The sequence below is a fragment of the Arctopsyche grandis genome, chromosome 4 (genome assembly GCF_051622035.1).
Source record: "Arctopsyche grandis isolate Sample6627 chromosome 4, ASM5162203v2, whole genome shotgun sequence".
NCBI classification, from domain to species: Eukaryota; Metazoa; Arthropoda; class Insecta; order Trichoptera; family Hydropsychidae; genus Arctopsyche; species Arctopsyche grandis.
The window spans coordinates 17,436,219-17,455,522 of NC_135358.1; the positions used below are offsets into that span (position 1 = coordinate 17,436,219).

At 36.9% G+C, this 19,304-nt stretch overlaps 2 protein-coding genes across 2 annotated transcripts in view; one reads left to right on the forward strand and one right to left on the reverse strand.

Annotated features, from left to right (window-relative positions):
* LOC143911007 (uncharacterized) overlaps positions 1–19,304 on the reverse strand; it is a 901,246-nt gene that overhangs the window by 98,165 nt on the left and 783,777 nt on the right. The window lies entirely within an intron of this gene.
* Positions 1–19,304, forward strand: part of LOC143910674 (uncharacterized) — a 66,942-nt gene that overhangs the window by 41,590 nt on the left and 6,048 nt on the right. The window lies entirely within an intron of this gene.

Below are 19,304 nucleotides of genomic sequence, written 5' to 3' on the forward strand. Positions count from 1 at the left end.
AGGAAACCGACATTTTTGTCTTTTTGTAAAATTTCAAAGAAACCCTTTTGAACAGTATTGAATTTCTTATTATTAAATTATTTAATGCCTAAAATGGATTTTTTCATCGGTTCGCCTGCCTTCTGGTGTCATATTGACCCTATTACATCAGCCGAGGGTTAAATTTGGATAGAATTTTGGACTGCGTGACGGATGTTTCACGCAGACTCGAGCTTTTAACTCCCACCTCGTACTCGTTAAATGACGAAAAAGCATTCGCTCTTCGTCAATTAACCCTGCTCACGTTTTTCGTCACGCAAGTTGTCACCTCGTTTATTTTTGTGGCGTCTCCTCCACTTTCCGGGGGCGTTTTCCAAGACTGGTTAGCTCAACTCACCTGGTCTGGGTCTGATCTCCCGTGGGTGAGCAATTCCACTTTGTTGATTCATGCACTGTCCACGTGGGCGAAGCTTGCAACAGAATTGCACCTTAAGATTTCAGAATCGAACTCGCTGCGGGTCAACGAGCTGCTATCGAAAGGAAATATTTATATTTAACTAAATTGCTAGTATCGTGCAAGATAATATTTAAAAGCTCACACTTGACCCACATCTTCTGGAAGACGTCGCGCCGCGTCTTTCGGCATCGCCACTCATTTCGGTTACTCACGGGTTTTTTTTATATCACCCTTGTGTTGAAGCGACTTCAGCTTCACTTCAGACGTCTTCAGCGACGCTGACCGACGCCCCGCCGACTCGGCAAAGCCGGATGAGTTCTGAAAGTGCATCGGAAGCGCAGCAGTTGCCCATGAGCACTGGACGCGAGTATAGTATCATCGCCAACGTCAATCTCCTATTCGTGACAATGTTCGCTTGGGTGCGTGACAACTTCTACTACTATTTCGGATTCGCCTTCAGGAGGACCAACAAAACCGTAAGAGTTTATCTGCAAATTTTAATGCGATTATGTGGCGGGGTGCATCGATCGTTGTCCGGTGCATACACCGTTGCACTTTTGCTAAATCCGGATTTGCGCGCGCGTCCGACGACGCACACGGATCAATTCCGCGGTTTGGGATTGCAGATTTCCATTTCAGCGATTTCGGTATCGCTTTCTAATAATACGTACGATTTTCAAACGTTTCGTGTATGTTATTTTAAACGTAGCTTCAGCGTTTATTTTAATACTAGCCGTTTATTTTATGCATCGTAAATATGCCTTGAATGTTTGCATATTTATATTTTTTTTTTTGCGTCAAACGACTTGTAAAGTAAAGCAATTTTTCATATTGACGATGCGTCAGTTCATCGTAATAAATAAGGGTGAATTTTTTTATCGTCTTGTGTGGTGTCAATTTTTAACCCATCAATTTTCGCTTTGACATTATGTAATGGGAGTTCGTCTACTTCTGTTTTATGCTTTTATTCCAATGTAAAAAAGTTTGGCGGTGCGCTTAAAAAATTCATTTTGAAACCGAACCAAGTTTGTTAACACAGCAGCGGTATAAAAAAATTGTCAACTCGATTCAATATACTCAGACGCTAAAAAAACGAAGGACAATATTCCTAAATTTCTAAAGTGCCTATTTATAAACGTGTCAACTTTAATTGATTGCAGTTTAAGTTAGAAGGCACCGAATTTAATTATGTTCTTTATATAAAGAAGTTTCTGACGCTTGTCATCAAATTTATAACGAGACATGTAACTGAAGAAAAACGGAACCGACACAAAAAGGAAGTTTACCAATTTGACATTGTGTCAAAACAGCTTTATCGCCCGAGCTAAAAAGGCAATGACCTACGCTTCCATACAATTCTCATGGACAGCGGAGAGAATGCACATGTGTGTACAAAACGATGCACAAAGTACATATTTACAATCGCTGTGTGTTTAAAAATACACACACACACTCTTTCATACCGAATAAACGATATAAAAAGCAATTAAATTGTATAGAAGCGATTTTTCTTTATCAAACCTAGTGGAGATAGCATTGACCGAGACCCACAATGGATGGGATGGTTGTGCGATGCGGAGGCCTGTTCTCGACCAGAGTGCAGCTGTTATTTTTAGCGCCAGAATTCGAGGTCAATGTTACCCACCGTTGCCGCCCCCGCAGTTGCTGTAGCATCTGATCCCCCACCATTTTCATCCAGAACCTGCGGACCTGGACATCGTCCATTTAAAACAACCCCAAACATTCATAAGCCCCTATACATACTATGATAGGCGCCAACCTCAATTGATTTACTCGCTAATGCAATAGACACGACAGTACTGACTCATTTTTAAACAAATTGCACTTTGATTGTATTAAATTACTCATAATATTCCAAGTTCCAAGTTTATTATGCGTTTGCAGCGATAATTGTTGTTGCTATGGGGTCACGGGCGTATCTTGACTCTACCCTCGAAAACAAAGATTGTTTGTGTTTGGTCTCTAAATATAATGTAATTGGTTTGAGGGTAATTTTGTATTTAGCACACGCGTGTTTGTTCTTAATTACAAAAACGTTTCGCATCTTCGCTAAATCTATATGCATAATATACCCGCAAGTTGTAAACAATGGAAAACTTCCCTAATCCACGTCAAGGGTTTCGGGCTCGTGAGTTCCTTTGTTTTTGCTTAAATCCTGTGCTCTCTCGTGTATATGTGGCTTTTGTTCATATGTAATTATCTTTTGAGATTCATCGGTGCTTTAATATCTTATTTTAATTTGTGATCAGAGCTCATTAGTGTCATGGAATTTGAATTTATATCAGATTTAAGGATATTCATGTAACGGGCGCTATTTTTATTATTTTGAGCGTAATCTCGGTGACTTTTCATTTTTATTTTTCGCTCGGAAGCTTACGCTGGTATAAGTATAACAAGAGAAAATCTGTTAGCGCGTGGATGCTGTAGAACGACGGGGGAGAAGCTAAATTGGAAATTGCACATGACACACGAAGACGTTCGGATGAGTAAGTGAATATTTCTGTAGAAAGACGCCTCGCGATGAATCCTTCCAAAAGGTATTTCCAACCGGTGTCTGCGGTCCAGAACAAAACCAAAACGTTTCAATCAAACCACCCCTTCCAGAAAGAGGCGATCGATTAGTACCTAGAGTGCGAAGGTAAAGTCATTACGACCCTTGTAAAATTTGCTGTTTGGGTTCGCCTCAGTAATGAGGTTCCTCGTGATCGATATGGTGGTTGAATGTCGGGGCATCGGCATTCTAATTTTTGTTTCGGAATAAATTATGAAACTCGTTCCTCTTTTAAACTTTTTTATGCGTCAAATATCGAACGTGATTCGGATACAGATGCGTTTTTTTTATATTCAGATTGCACATTTCCATAATGGATGTTTGGCGCGCGTCGCTCGGTTCGCCCGTGAGACGTGAGCTCTATTTAGCAATGTTAAACAGACAATTTTTCCGATTCGAGTCGGTCGTGGTGGAAAACTCTCCATTTGATAGATGTCAAATATTTTAGAGACCTATCGCACTCGACTTAGACTTCATGAATGTTTGAGAGTGCTCGATGGCAGACCACGGCAATCGTTTTGAAAGTGACTCTCGTGACGATGCTACATTTCAAATTCAATTAGGACCGTCGTTGTTTGACGTCGGCTGTATTACCATAGATGCACTCTCGTTTGTGTTGCAACGGTGCATTTGGAGAATTTATTTGAATAACATCCGGGCGGGTACTGTTTGTATGGTTTATAGTGTCATATTTGCACTTCGACAAAACTGACTTCATGTTTCTCGAATCCTGCATGTGCAGTGTGATTTTAACTAAAACTTGTCTCACGCGTCTTGTTAAAAGTTATTTTATAATTGAAATGGTTGATAAGACAGACGTATTTGAATAATTCAATTGACCATTTTATAAATTATCATATTTAAAATCGAATCAATAAAAATGCCGCTTTTTCCGGAGAAGAATATTTTCGACTAATGTGTTTTCTCAGTAATAACGTATGAATGTGAAACATTGTGATTGCTATGTTCAAATGTTCTTTAATAAAGTGCAATGCACTCAGAGAAGTATGGAACGTTGTATGCTTGTTGTAAAGAAGAGAAAGACATTATTTTTTATATTATATTTAAGAATACTTGAGAAAGACGGCACTGTTAATGGATCCAAGTTGTTTGTTAATATATAAAGTTATAATTCAAATATACAAATATCAAATAAGAAAAAAAAATGTCAGAAGCAATTTAAAAAGAAAAGAAGAAAAAATACAATAGATAAACTGGAAAAAGGAAGAACTACAAAAATCAACAAGTTTATTTTTAAAAAGATTTACTTTGGACTTTAACTACTCAATTTGAAACGAAGGATTCTCTAATTGTGTCTATGAATGTAAATATATTTTTTGATTCTTAGAGTATGACCTCTTAGATGAGTGTTATTGTTAAACGTAAGGATGTTTGTCATGGGACAATTTTAATGTTTATTTATAATTTTATAGACTTCAATTATATCATCTTTCATTATTTTCGTCTCAAAAGATTAATTATTTTTATCTCATATCATATGATTTAAAATGAAATACACATGACTTAGTAGCTGACACAGTGGAGTGAGAGAATGGATTAAAATAGCGATGAGCAAGTTATGTGGATAGATGTGCTCGAATGGTACCCAAGAAAGTATAGGGGCGCGAACGAGATAGAGATAAATGTGTGGGATAAGTTTTGGGATAAATGGATGTGCTGGAAAGGCCTTCACCCAGTAGCGGTTTCTGGATAAAACCAATCGTTTTTAGCTTAAAAGAATCACTTCGAAGTGTTGGAAGTGTTATAAGCATTGTTTTTTCGATGCTGGAGCAACGCTGGAGCACAATTTTGGCTGTAGCTACTCGGATATTATACCTCAAATTTTATTTATTTTATATCTGAATCAAAACGAACGGTCGTAGAAAGGTTCATCGCTACAATGGACAGTTCGCCGGTCGCATCCGGTCGTGCACAAAACGAATAATCACCATAGGTGTTTTATATTGTACACATATGCGTGGACAAAAGCCGGAGTTACCAACGAATCAACCAGTCTGAATTGTCGCTTCGGCAATTGCCATTCAGCGATGGTGTTCACCATCGGGCCATCGTCCTTCGCCATGGCCGTCCGAGGCCATCGCCGTTGATTTTGCTGTTATTGAATATTGCATATATGTACATACAAATCATTGTATTGGGTTACTTGGGGCTTAAAAATCTCGTAGAACAAATGGCAAAACAGTAGCAATACACTGTGTTGGATCGTTTCATCATCTGTCTGGATTACTGAAGCCTCTCTAGTCGAGAACGACCGAATCGATTTTGACGCGCTATTTGAGTACAGTCAACCAATGTATTGAGTACAATATCCAATGTATTGAGTAAAGTTAACCCTTCTATAAGCGCGATAGTCAAATCAGTTGATTTTCAGGCGTCATTATGCCGATTTGTGAATGTAGTAATTTATGTCGTATTTACATATAACAGTCAATACTCTGATGATAATTTGAGTCCAATAGAGATGTATGACTCTATTGGACTCAAATTATCATCAGAGTGAAATTATCATCAAATTGAACAAAGTGGTCACGGGTTCAAATCCCACTGGTTTCTGCTGGATTTGTGCTCCGGGTCGATCGTTTCCTATCAGAGTTTGTCAATTTATCTGATTTTCATTGAAACGGTTACAACAAATTGGCAACCTTACCGGCAATCTCTTCGCTGAATTGTATAAATTGCTGCAGATTTACAAATTTGATCATAAATGTATCTGTGGATGTCAATTGATATGTATTTACTTTGTATAATACTTGTATCAAATGTACAATGTTTCTGGCCAGGAATGCGTATTTTGGTTACCTGTTAGGTATTAATTAAAAATAAAAACATGATATAGGAGGATTGACTGTTCTCAAATGGTAATTTTTTTATCATCACGATGGTGAGTGATGAAGAAAGGCAGTGATAGTGATAGCTGATAATAATGACAGTGAGTGAAGACAAATTTATAAAGTTTCGGCGAAGGCTAAGAATGACCAATTTGTATTATATTATAATAATAATAATGTACATATATAAAAACTATAATACATATATTTGGACTTGGCATAAAAAATGTTTACACATAAAAAGGTCATGAGAAAATGCACACTTGGGTTTCTTCTGCGATGTTTGAATCTCATCGTTACAACACGTCTTTACAATGAGATTGTAACCGTTGTAAAATAAATTTACGTATTGAACCGTACCTGGGTACTCAATATTGTTCTTTTTTTTAATTGTTTTATTTTATTTTGTATCAGTAATTGGCCGCTAGATCGCGCATATTGATACGACACGACGGTCGTTTCGCGCGCTTTGATTGATGGCGGCAAACAATTCATTCGATTTAATTCCGAAACTAATTGCGAAACCGGTCGAACATTGCCGGTGCGCGTTTTTTTCGCGCGCTTCGGCCAAACCGACGTTCGTTTGTTTACGGTTTTTGTTCGATTTTGTTTCTGGAGCGAGTGCTGCCATCTGGCGAGACGCGGTGTGAATTTTAAATTTTGCAATAGTTGCGCACGCGCCACGGAAGATGGCGCTGACGTTTGCCGCGCTTCGTATTCAAATAAGTTTCAATCACATTGAATAATTTATAAACACAAAGATGTATACTTTTCATATTATTAGTGTCGAAGTTCGCAGTTTCTATTTTTGTGTGATTTCCCATTGATATTACGGCGTATTTTCCTTGGCATCTTGCGACGTAGTTTTCACTTTGCGACGCAATATTTCGTCATCTTAAATGCGGATAAATGCCTCGGATTTAAGAATCTATTAATATCGTTTAAAATAAGCTGTACGTCGTTTCATTGCGCATCCAGCATTACACGCCAGAGCCTTTCAGACTTTCAATTCAGCTGTTTTCTTCGTTTTCGCTCGATTTAATCTCTTCTTGTTTTCAGACGTCGCTTCGTCGATTTTCAATCTTTGCAAGTTCCGGATCCGGAATTGAACTGTCGCATTGTTCTTGACGTCAGTCAGTTTTCTTTTTTATTTTACGTTCAGGAAATTCTCAGTCCATGAAGTATCAAAGGGGTGCTTTATTTCGAACGATTTAACAGTTCCTAGTATTATTTTTATCATTTATAAAACACAACTAATTAGATTCGTTTTTAATGGAATTAGTATTTTTATAAGCATGCGAGATCTCAACACTAGTCGGGGTTATAAATTCCACAATTTTTATAGATGCTGATAATAACAATCGTATATAATAATTGCCTAATGCGTGCCCACGTGCGTGCGTGTGAAGTGCGTGTAAATATCCGTTAACATGCTCCGACTCTCTTTTTCCTCTTGGAATCGTATATCGTGGAAAGAGACGCGGCTTGGTGTGGGCCTTGCGCATATAATTTCGTTCAAATTTATAATATTTAAAATTTAATTAATTTTTTTGAAAAAAAAATTGTGTTTTTAATTTATTCTTTTTTTTATTCCGTTGATCTGAATTGGGTTTTTTTTCCACTGCACAAGTATGTGCACACTGGCCACTAGTCGTATATAATACAAATATATAGTACAAATGGCGGCTTCCATTGATCCGAATTGCGAACTTTTACGGAGTGCACAAGTGTGCACTAGTGGCCACTACATAGTATAGAAATAATTGTGTTTTTTTAATTGTATTCAAGAGGTTAAGAAAGGTTGATGAACTCGATGTAAATTACTAACAAGGATAGAATAGAAAGAGAATGCAAAAGGACGGGTTCCTTAATTGCATTTCCGCTTAATTACACATTTAGAACGTTTCGAGTGTTTTTCTGGTTTTATCTGTGCAATTTTTTTAATGAAAGCAAATTCAGCGTGAGTAACAAAATGTTTTTTTTTTGTTTTTTTGTAGAAAATTTGTCATTAATGTCATCAAAAAGTATAAACAATAGATAAACGTGGGTGAGTAATAGGTCTGATCATGATTTTTTGTTGAAAAAGAATTCCAACCACGTATTCAACTTCCGTAATAGTTAGTCCTTACAATCGTTTCCTACTAGGGGAGTTCTGGATGTACACGTACAATGCGTCTAGGCTCTCCACTATAACGAATACGGTAATTTCGTAGGTGCGGTTAATGTCCTGTGACGTATGCAAATTGGGACACGCGTACGAAGAGGGAGAGACGACAGACAGAATGCTCTGGATGAGAGGGAGAATCGTTCAAACGCTTGACGGAAATTCATTGTTAAGACGTTTTAAAGGGAGAGAAATTATCGTGAAGGAGACTAGACTAAATGCGAATGTCGCCCTCGCATCATCACACCATGCCGTAGAATCGTACCAACACATTAAATCAACCGCAGAACCGATTTATCTATGCAGTTTCCAATGGCGTGATCCCAAAATAGGACCGTCGATACAACAAAAATCCTCAGTAGAAAGCATAAGTGGGTCAAGTGAAAGAGCGCAATGTTGGAGCGCAAGGTAAAAGTAGATTCAATGTCATCATTTGTACCTATCCTATGTATGCTTCGTATCAGATATTAAATGGAGTCTGTTCGAGATTGGATTGGTTCCGACAATTTCTACCCGTTCGATGGCAACCCTATGCATTTTCTATAGGGGAAATGGAGAGTTGGGTCCTCTCTAGTGTGCATCGCGTGCTCCTAACACATTGTTATGGGTGTGCATGTACATAACGTGGTTACGTGTCTAGCATTTTGATGTAGATACTATCTGACCACCTATGTCGTCGGAAGATCATCCTCTGCTCTCAGTTCCCTTTGTACTTTTTTTTCTTTTCCATTTTTACGATCATCGTCCAGGTGAACGTTGAATGAAAAGTTTTACTCTAACTTCCAGATTGCTTTCTACAGATAGTTAGTACAATGTGAAACATTGAAGGCGGTTGTGAAAGTATTATATTATACTTAACTAAAGAACGTTCATCGAAATTAATAACGTCGGATCTAGTCTGAAGATAAAATTATTTATAATCGTTTGAAGTTACACTCGAAGCGAACGGTTCTCTTGCGGGATTATCGGGATTTCGCTGAACAACAGCAGCTGTAACGACAACAGATGTTTGCTGGAAAGTTTTAATCCTGGCTACGAGCGGACTTGGATTTTTAATCCTATTATATTGCTCATTTCGCCCGCAAGAAAATTACAACTCTGTCATAAATCATCATTATCACATTGAATTTACATTCAATTTGTTTTAAATTAAACCGCGTTCGCGTCTTTACAAGGACGCAGTATAATTCCATGATCCTTAGAATTGTTTGAAGTATTTTGATCATCCCAAGAGACTATAGCGGTCCCGCGTTCAGATAGTCTGTTTGACCTGTCTAGCGATTAGGCAGACCTTTGCATCAAACATGCTCTTTGTATTTCAATTGACTTATTGTTCAAGACTTTCCTTTAATAATTCATGGCTCTACAAATATAAATTTACTATCTTAAATTTAAATACATACATATGTAGTTTCGTTTATACCAGTATTGCTCAAGCCGGCAACTGCACGTAAACACCAGTACAAAATATATTCTTTAGCACATTCTATATGGACATTCGTAATGTGTATGTGACGTATCCGAAACAGCCGTAACCGACACAATATATTCATATTATACAGCAGTATATGTAACCGACACGTACCAAACAGAATCAGGTTTCTTCAGCTGCTGCGGAAATATTCACGCATGACGTGACGTCATAGTGGCTAGTGTACCCGTTTTAACGAAAGTGCTATGAGTGCATATGAATATTTTCAGAAACTTCATATTGTGAAAATAATGAATCAATATTACGCCGTATTGTCGCGTTCTGTAATGTACATGTAAGCCGATTTTGCTTTGCACTCGTCCAAAACAAGTATGAACGTGCCGAAAATGGACGGTGCTGTATAGTATGAATAGTAATAGTCTTTTCCGTGCAGTGTTGGGTCGACCCAGTGGCGTGGCGAAGGGGGGGGGGTCCGGGGGGTCTGGACCCCCCCTTGGCGGAACTATACATATGATTATGATTATTATGTGTTATGAACTTATGATTGAGGATTTATTACTTATCAGTCTGATTCTTTAAGAGAAAAAACTCCCTTTCATTCGGAATATTTGCAAATGGTCCAAATAAACACAAATAGGTATATGTTTTAAGTATTCTCCAAACTACGATAGAAAACCTATCTGAAAAATGTCACTTTTCCCAATTTATTTTTCATTCGGCGTATATTTGCCGTTTTTTTCAATCACAACTCGGCCGTGTTGTCATATTTGTAAATTGGCGATAAAGACCAGCGGAATGTAAACACACCCACCGTAGTTTACAATTAGAATTCTCTGAAAATGATTCGTCGTCTTTAATTTGGGGGCTTTCAATGACCAGTGCAATGTAATATAATAATATCACATGTGTGTAGGATCGAAGGACACAATTTTCGCAACGAGTCGGTCCAAAGTTTTGCGGAAGTTATATATGTATGTATATATAAATACATATGTATGAATACGTATATCTAGCAGAGACCACTTGACGCGCTTTCAGAAATACCTATCCTGAAATTATGTTTGCGACCCACGCCCACGATAAATATCGTTTTATATAGATTTATACATTTCCCCCATATTGCGCATCTGCTAGTGTTTTATTTGCGCCCATTTTCAGCTGAAATGAGCATTTCGGGCGTGTGCACATTCTCATCATGTGACTTCCCGACGAGACACACCCCACATGCACACAAAGACTTTTACCGTATAGATGGGGTGCTTTTTCCTCACTGTGTGTGTTTCATAAATGGATATTGTAAAATGCATTCGATTGGATAATTACTTGTCCTCTACAAGTTGCATTGTTCACGAAATACTGATGCAATGCCTCGATATTGTTACTCATTTTATGGTTATTTGTGTTTATATGGAAGACTATAATATTTTATGTCATCATCATCATCATCATCATTATCTACAGTCATTCACCATCAACTTCGGGATGAAGGCCACTCCAACACACTTCCACTCGTCTCCGTTTTGCGCAACTCTCGTTTATCTCACCTCATATATTTTCCTAATTTCGTCTACCCATCTTCCCTGCGGTCTTTCTTTTACCCTTTTGCATTCTCGCGGGTACCATTCTAGCACTTCTTTCGTTCGTTCTTTTAGCCACGTGGCTCGCCCATTGCCATTTCAATCTCTTCACTCCCTTTATCCATTACCCTTGTTTTTTTTATTTTTATCCACTACCCTTGTACTTCTCACCCACGTATTCCGTTGTATGTTAACTAGTTAAATGGCTAGTAAATAGTTAATTAGGTAAATTACTAGTAAATTGTTAATATTTAACAAGGTAAATTACCCGGCGTTGCTCGGATGGATGAAAGTTGAAAAACAAATTTTTCAAATTTTTTTTATATTTTGACTCAAATCTGGGTTTCAACCCCTTCCAAAGACAAACTATAATAAAATACAAAATTTAGAGGCTCTAAAATGAAAACTGTAGATTTGCATAGCAGACAAACAAATACATATAGTCAAATCCTATAATTTCGTTGCATTGTTTCAACAAAAACGCAGAAATTACAGACAGAGTGTAACACGGCACTTGTTTTTTTTTTATAGTTTTGCACACGCAAAAAACGCTGAAATGTCTAGTTTATACCGTCGCGATTCTTCCCAAAACTCACCCCCTAGAGTAGAAGGTTTTCGGTGATATTTTATCTTTGTATGTATGATATTTTATCTTTATCTTTTGTTTGGTGATTCTCATATTTGAAGAAATGTTGAAACTTTAAATAAGAAGATCTTACGAATTAATCGATCGATAACGGTGATTCTTATATTTGAAGAAATGTAGAAGAAACTAATTAATAATGACATGAAGATACTCTCATCACACCTGGAAACCACGAGCGTGATCCGTGCCACACTTTTGAGTGTGTTCTTACCATGTAACTTAAGAAATGTAAGAAAATAAATTTTGAAAATAGTCAAAACAAAATGGCGTTATATCTTGTATTATGTTTTCTTACAATTTCTTTTGACTTTTTTTCTTCTCAAGAACCAGATTTATCGCTATATGGGAGGGTTACTAACGGGATTATTAAAATACTAATTCAAACTAGCTAAATAAATTTATTTATTATAAACATTGGGAAAATTGGTTTATTTTTAGTATAAGGGTCGTGCAATAGGGACTGGAGGTACTGCAGTACCCCAACCAAATCGGTTTTTGTATGAAGAAATTTGTTATATTCATTATGATTACTCCTTTGATTCGATTTTTTACTCAATTTTCGCCAATGTGTGCAAAAGTATTGTTTTAAAATAGACGAATTTGTACTTTGGATCATAAATGTCGATCTTTATATTTCGATTCTAGTCAAGGAATGTACGCGTAAAATATGTGGTATGCCAAGACAACACAGTTTGGATTTGAATGAATCGTGACGTGAATTTAGTTTACACAATATTTTAAGTTAAATACTACTACGTTAATATCTATTTTTATTTAAAGGCGATTTTGAAATGTTTTCGATGGTTTTGACCGTGCCAAAAAATCTAGCGCCATCGCCATGAAACCACTTGTAGAATATTTTATTTTTATTTTTATTCGCGAAAGAAGTTCTGCGAGGGATAGGCGTTTTGGTTTGATTCAACAGCTGGTGTTAATGATCACGAGACGACAGCACGTCATGGCACTCTATCATAATACAACAAGTTTGGCATTGACAGCTATTAGTCAAAATTGTTTAGAGCTTATAGCAAAGTTGATACTTTCCAAAATACGTGACAGTCATTCGACGCGTCTTTCGTCAATTAAGCGACTTTGCTAATGGGGTCGTGTTGCATTCGCCGTTTTCGGAATGTACACACAACATTTTTTACGACTGCTTATGTTTTATTCAAAATTAAATCGGACTATGTTCGTCCCCTTGGGCACTGAAGGAATATACTTTATTTTCAAGGGTCGCATAATAAAAATGCTATGACGCATCTGTACTTTTTATATGCGCAAGAAAATGTTTCCCCTTTTTTATGGCTTTCCTCCGTATTGCGCTTTTGGTGTGTGCATTATTAAAGTTGCGGATTTTCGTGATTATTTCGACTCGGGAAATTTTAATTTTGCACAAAATAATGTTTTTAAGGTTGTGTTTGATTAATGTATGGCGAGTGTGACCGTGAGCGTCAGAACGGGATTCCTATAAAGTTTCAGCTTCCTTGGGGATTCGAGCTCGCATCCTTCCCCTTGGAACACACCATTAATCTGCCAAGGCACCCCCCTTCAGTACGATTATAAATTGTATGTTTTATTATATGTACGTACAGACAGTGGCGTAGTAGGGAAGATAGTATGCGTTTTTAGGACTATAATGGTACATCTTAAATGGAGAGTTGTAATGTGGTTGAATCGTGTCACTGGACAATAAAAAAACCCAAAAAGGTCTTATTTTTTAATGACGTATCATTTATCATTGTAGTTTTTACTTTATTTGTATATATTATCCGTAGTGACGCATTGGGGCAACCTGTAAAGTCACAAATAAATACGAGGTATCAATAGATATAGTGTGGTGATCGTGAGAAAATTCGTTGTTGAGATTTTGATTGATTTAATTTGCATCCAATTGATATTTGAATCAACAACATTTGAAACGCGTTTTTCACTTTATACTTTAAAAACTCGATTTTTCAATAAATTTTTAGAATTGAAAAATAGGAAGCAAATCGTTTTTCAAATTTATCTCATTAAATTGATATAAAGTTGCATGTATGCTTCAGTCCAAATGTACACTTCGGTTCGTTCATGGACATACTAGTTTGGTGTACTAGTTTGGACATACTAGTTTGGTAGTTAATTCCCGAACTATTGGTGTTAACTGTCAAAAGCTATCTTCAAATTGACTCACCAGTTGTAGCTTTCTAAACTTTTGAGCTGTCAAAACCTTTTAGATGTCGAAACACCAAGTTTTTAAAAGGGAAATCCTATGGAAACCACATTGCATCGTTGCTACAATTCCCGTTTCCGCTGATATTAAATATATTGCAACCCAGGATAAGCATACATATATATGTACATAAAGGATGGGACAATCGATTGAGAATACTTAAACTTATGCCAAATATTTTGTGCATGAACAAACTAGTTCGTTTGTCAATTTGATTTGTGTACACTAAAACTGATCGGATTGATTCGTGTGTGAACAAACTATTATAGTACGTTATTGAACGAACGAAATGTACACTTTGACAGTATCGTATACGTATGTTTTTATATATTATTATCTCATTAAGTACTCTTCTGGCTACGCCACTGCACCCAAAATCGATCAATGTATCTTCGCACTGATCGATTTTGAATAATGTTGTCTAATCATAGCGATATTGTTTCGAATACTCCATCATCAACCATGAAATTTTGTTTTGAAACGCGACACAAGAAGTATTTCTATCTCCAAAAACATTTTTCAAACGTTTGAAAATGTTCTCTGTCGCCCATTGGACAGCTGCTGAAGACTCGACTGTTGCAAAGATATTCGTCATTTTGTTTTATTTTGACGTATGCAAAATTAATTTTATTTTTCAGTTTATCTTTACATCGGGAAAGACCTTCGGGAATAAAATTCGAGTTGTCTACTTGACGTGTTTGCTTTACACAGCTGTTCGTTTTAAAAGCTAGTATTTTCCCCCGCATATAATAATAAAATGATTTAAAAATAATTCGAACGCATTTTCGACTTCAACATTTCTTGTTTTCTTTCAGCGGACGATTCTGAATTACATTGACGTGCATTGCGTTGTCTCAGCCTTGTCGCCGATCTAGTTTTCATCTCAATAAATTCTGCATTCGACACCATCTTTAAATGCGATTGATGATTTGGCATAGTGCGAATATTATCGGTGAAATTGCCACCGCCTTCGCCAATGCTAACACACGCGCTACTTTCAATGCCAAATGCTAACTAAGTGTCTATATAATGCAAGTTCGACCGTAAACATTTAAGATCAGTATTCCTATTTGCTATTCACCATTTATCTCGTTTGCATATTGTCTGCGGCATAGACTTCGTTGTCGGGCTTGTAAACAATTTTTCAACGTTTTGAGTAGTGTATGTACTCTCTTTCAATTTTCTGGTTGAGCTAAGTCGCCCTCCCCGTTCAGAGGAAGGAAGGATGGGAGGAAGCGGTAAATAAATTAGCGATTCCATGTTTTGATATTGGTAGAGAGAGGTTCACCCAGTGGAAATTCGTTTCCGGTCAGGATATTGGCCGCCGCTATCTTCTCGTCCGTATGTATTTATGCAGAGTGGTGTCGTTATAATGCGATTTATGTTTTATTTAAATTTCACTGCCGTACCTCTCTCGCAATGGCCGATTTTTATCACGTTTTTTTTTTAAGTAACGACATCACATTTGTAAAGTTTACTTCAACCATCGGAAAATTTCAATCCTACGCGATTTAACCTTGTAACTACAATACATAAACTTTGCCTTAATATGTCACATATTGATGGCTTGGTGCACATACATACATATGTATATTGTATGTCCATTTTTGAACGTATATCGGATTTTAATAGTAAAATACATATTTTTTTTTTAATAGTAAAATACATAATTTTAAAAAATCTACCAAGAGATTTGGGTATAAACGCATATTTATGAAGTACAAAATAATCTTCTGAAAATACATACATTGAAAAATATAAAATTAGCATTAAATAAGTGTTGAAAACTATAATATTATCATTATAATATCATTTTATTTACAATATCTATTATATAATATAATATATATTTTTATATATACATATATTCTATTTTTGTTGGTTTAGTATTTTAATTCGAATTCATAGCAATACATTAAACAACGTGGATTCAAATCTAGGGGGGGGGGGGCTGCTCCCCCCCCCAAATGACGCCCCTGGTGCCAAGCCTTTATATGTTACTATAATACGTCCAGATTGTGTATATGTATATTATTTTAATTATCATACAATATTTTAGTGTGTTAGTTCTATCATGCAGAACCAATTTTTGGCGTCCAAACGTTGACACACAGCTTTTTTGCACAAAAAAACACCGGTACGCCAATTCTGTACCGCCGCTATTCTTCGCGAGCCTCACCCCCCAGTGTTTTCGGTGATATTTTATCCTTGTATTGACAGTGATCGTTAACGGAGATTCTTATATTTGAAGAAATGTAGCAGAAACTAATTAATAATGACATGAAGATACGCCTCTTACCGCAAGAGTCAATGTACGCGTCCCCTGCCGCACTTTTGAGTGTGCACTTACCGTTATTACTTTGTCGAATGTATCACATTCTTGCTACTAATTAAATATGATACATTCTCATCGCATTAATGCATTTCTTTATTTCCTTTGTGTTATGTGTGGAGGAATGTTCGTCTGACAATTTTGGTAATTTGATCCTGGACTAATTTTAATTCGGTGCTATTTTGTTACACTTGTCACTTTTGATTGACATAATCGGATTTTGCAATAATACTTAAATTTTTCAGTGTAGTCTTTGTTGCAAAGTTTTGGCTTGATATCATGTCATTTATGAATTCACTGTTTCCAGTGCTATTTTCTGCATTTGATTCAGCGATCGAGCATCAACTTTTCACTGTAAACATTTGCGTTGTGAAAATTGTAGTAATGTCCTATAATTAGCTGATGCTTTTCAGCTTTTTTTTTTCCTATCATTTCGATGCCACAAACCAAGGCCGGTCAGTGGGTTTGTAAACAAGCCCCCGCCCCTGATTTTTATCCCAAGCGCGTGCTTGTTCTAAACAGTGGCGTCTGCAATCAATCGAAATAATTTTAATCGCATTTTCAGTTAGTATTCTAACGACATTCAGTTAGTATTCTGACGAAGCGTTGGACCGTGGTTTTCTACTCCAATAAATCCATGAATTCGACCTTGTCAGCCCCGAGTAGATTTCAATCTGTATCATTGATATGGATATACCGTAATCTGCGTCTTATATGATTGACGCGACAAATCGAAACAATTGTCAGCAGACGCAATAGACCGTGGGCTTCCTTTCAACGCGCATAATAGAATTTGTCTTTCCATCGAATCGCATTTAATTAAAGTGCAAGATTTGAAACGACCCACCGACAAAAAAATATAAATAACCAGGGAAAAACTCAATTACTTTGGCAACACCCTCTGCCTATTATATCTTCACTATTACACTTAGTCACGAAATACATTATTGCCTTAGGGGTTCTATGTACTTGAATAGTATACAATTTATATATAATACAAATGTATATTTGATTTTTGATTTTTAACTGCTTTTTATTATTACTATAGCTACTGATATACTGATCATTTTCTATTTTACGATTTTAATTTAATTTTGTTAGTAATCATAGTATAATATTCTTCTAATGGTAATGTACAGCATAATAGGAGAAATAGCTCAAAAACCTATTATACAAATGTATATAAAAGGCAGTATTTGTATGTGCTATCGAAGGTTCAAGTAAAAAACCGCTGGATTTTGATGCCGTCTTTTCAGCGTATTGTAATGTATTTGAGAAGTTTTTAGCTTTGTATCATTAGGATAAGGGCAAAAACAGTAAGATGAGTCATGCATAAGGGCGAAAACACATAGAGATGAACGGAATGGCATGCGGTCAAGAAAGGGCAGGGCGTTCCCAGTTTAATGTTAATTCGTACAATCTTATTATTTCGACAAGTTTCTCCTACATTTCTTCAAATATGGGATCAATACAAGGACAAAATATCACCGAAAACACTTCAGAGGGTGATTTCGGGACAGTGTGCCTTGAATATGTGCTAGGCGTGCTGCATGTTTTAAAGTATCTAAAAAAAAACCATGTACCGCGTTCTTCTCTGTGTGATTTCGCCCTAAAAGCTAACTGTCCAATACTTAATATGTAATAGAAAGCGATGGCATGCATATGTACTACATAGTTATGGCAGGTATATGTGATGCAGAGATGCATTCTCCTTGGTATAATATAAAACAGGTTTTCATTTGTTTCATATAAAAAGGTTTTTTTCGTGAAATTTAAAATAAATAAATGAATGCATTGTACTTTTAAAAATATTTTCGTTATATAAATTTGAAAATTTATTGGTATAACATATCGTGCCCATTTCAAAAGGGATCCAAGCCAAATATATAGTCTATACACACGTATAGATAGTATATACAGTCTATACACAAGTACGTATCTTCTGGAGTGAAAGCATTTTTCTCGTATGTATTGAACATGTCCTCAAGTTGCCATTGCGAGTGGGATGAGATGGTGATTCACGATTTGCAATACGCAAATTGGAATGAAGGACGATGTGATTATTTCAAATCACCGAAAGGAACAATCGTCGTATTATATGCGCTGGAGGAATTTTGAATTTGCACAGCGTGGGATTGGATACCGCTATGCACCGTGTAGCAGTGTTCTTCAAAGATTTATTTAGACGAAACGTTATTTATTAATTTAAAAGTGACCCGCAAGGTTAAAGACGAATCAAGTCGACTTGATGTAAGATTAAAACGTAATTTAATACAATGTAATATCGCACAAGTCTATCGTGTGCAGTAGCTGGTTAATCTAATTTGAATACTTTCCAAGATGATGATGGATGAGTCTTGGGTGTCAGCCGCTGGTTGTTTTGGCGGTCACCTAATTGGTTATTCCGCTTTTTCCAGCATTGACGTCCAGCTACGTCTGGCTAGTTGGTGCGTCAACGACAAGATTCCAAAATTGATTTTGTTTACATTGGTTTTTCGCGCTTTTACATATAGAACGACCTTGTCAAGATTCGGTCCCAACAAATGAGCGATTTCCGCGACGGAGATTTTTGACGTTTTACCAAGATCTTATATCGTCTCTCTGCGGCAGACGGCTGGTTCGTCCTCAACGCCCATGCTACGTCGAGGTCGTCCCGTACGAATTCCAATTCGCCAGTCCTCCCTCTCACTCTTTCGCTTAGGAAGAAAATAATGTGGGCATTTCGTGTAGGCTGGTTTGCAATGTCTGGTGTTTCCTGCATATGAGTCTGATGGGTGTTGGCCCTTGATTGGTTTTGTTCGATGGTGGTCGTCCATGCGTGTCCACACCTCAGACTTGTTCTCAGCGTGTAATCCTATACGACGACCAATCGCGTCGGCCGCCTCGTATAAAATAAAAATATTTGGCTAAAAATGCAAAAATAAACCCCCCCCGTGTACAAATAGTCTATATAAATTGCGTCCTGCTCGCGTTGCAGCGCTCAGTCTTCTCGGTTCGTTCTCGTGGTGTGATCAGCCCTCAGCAGCAGCCCACTCCCAGATAGTTTGTTCTTTACGTTCATACTCGTCTATCGTTGCACGATCT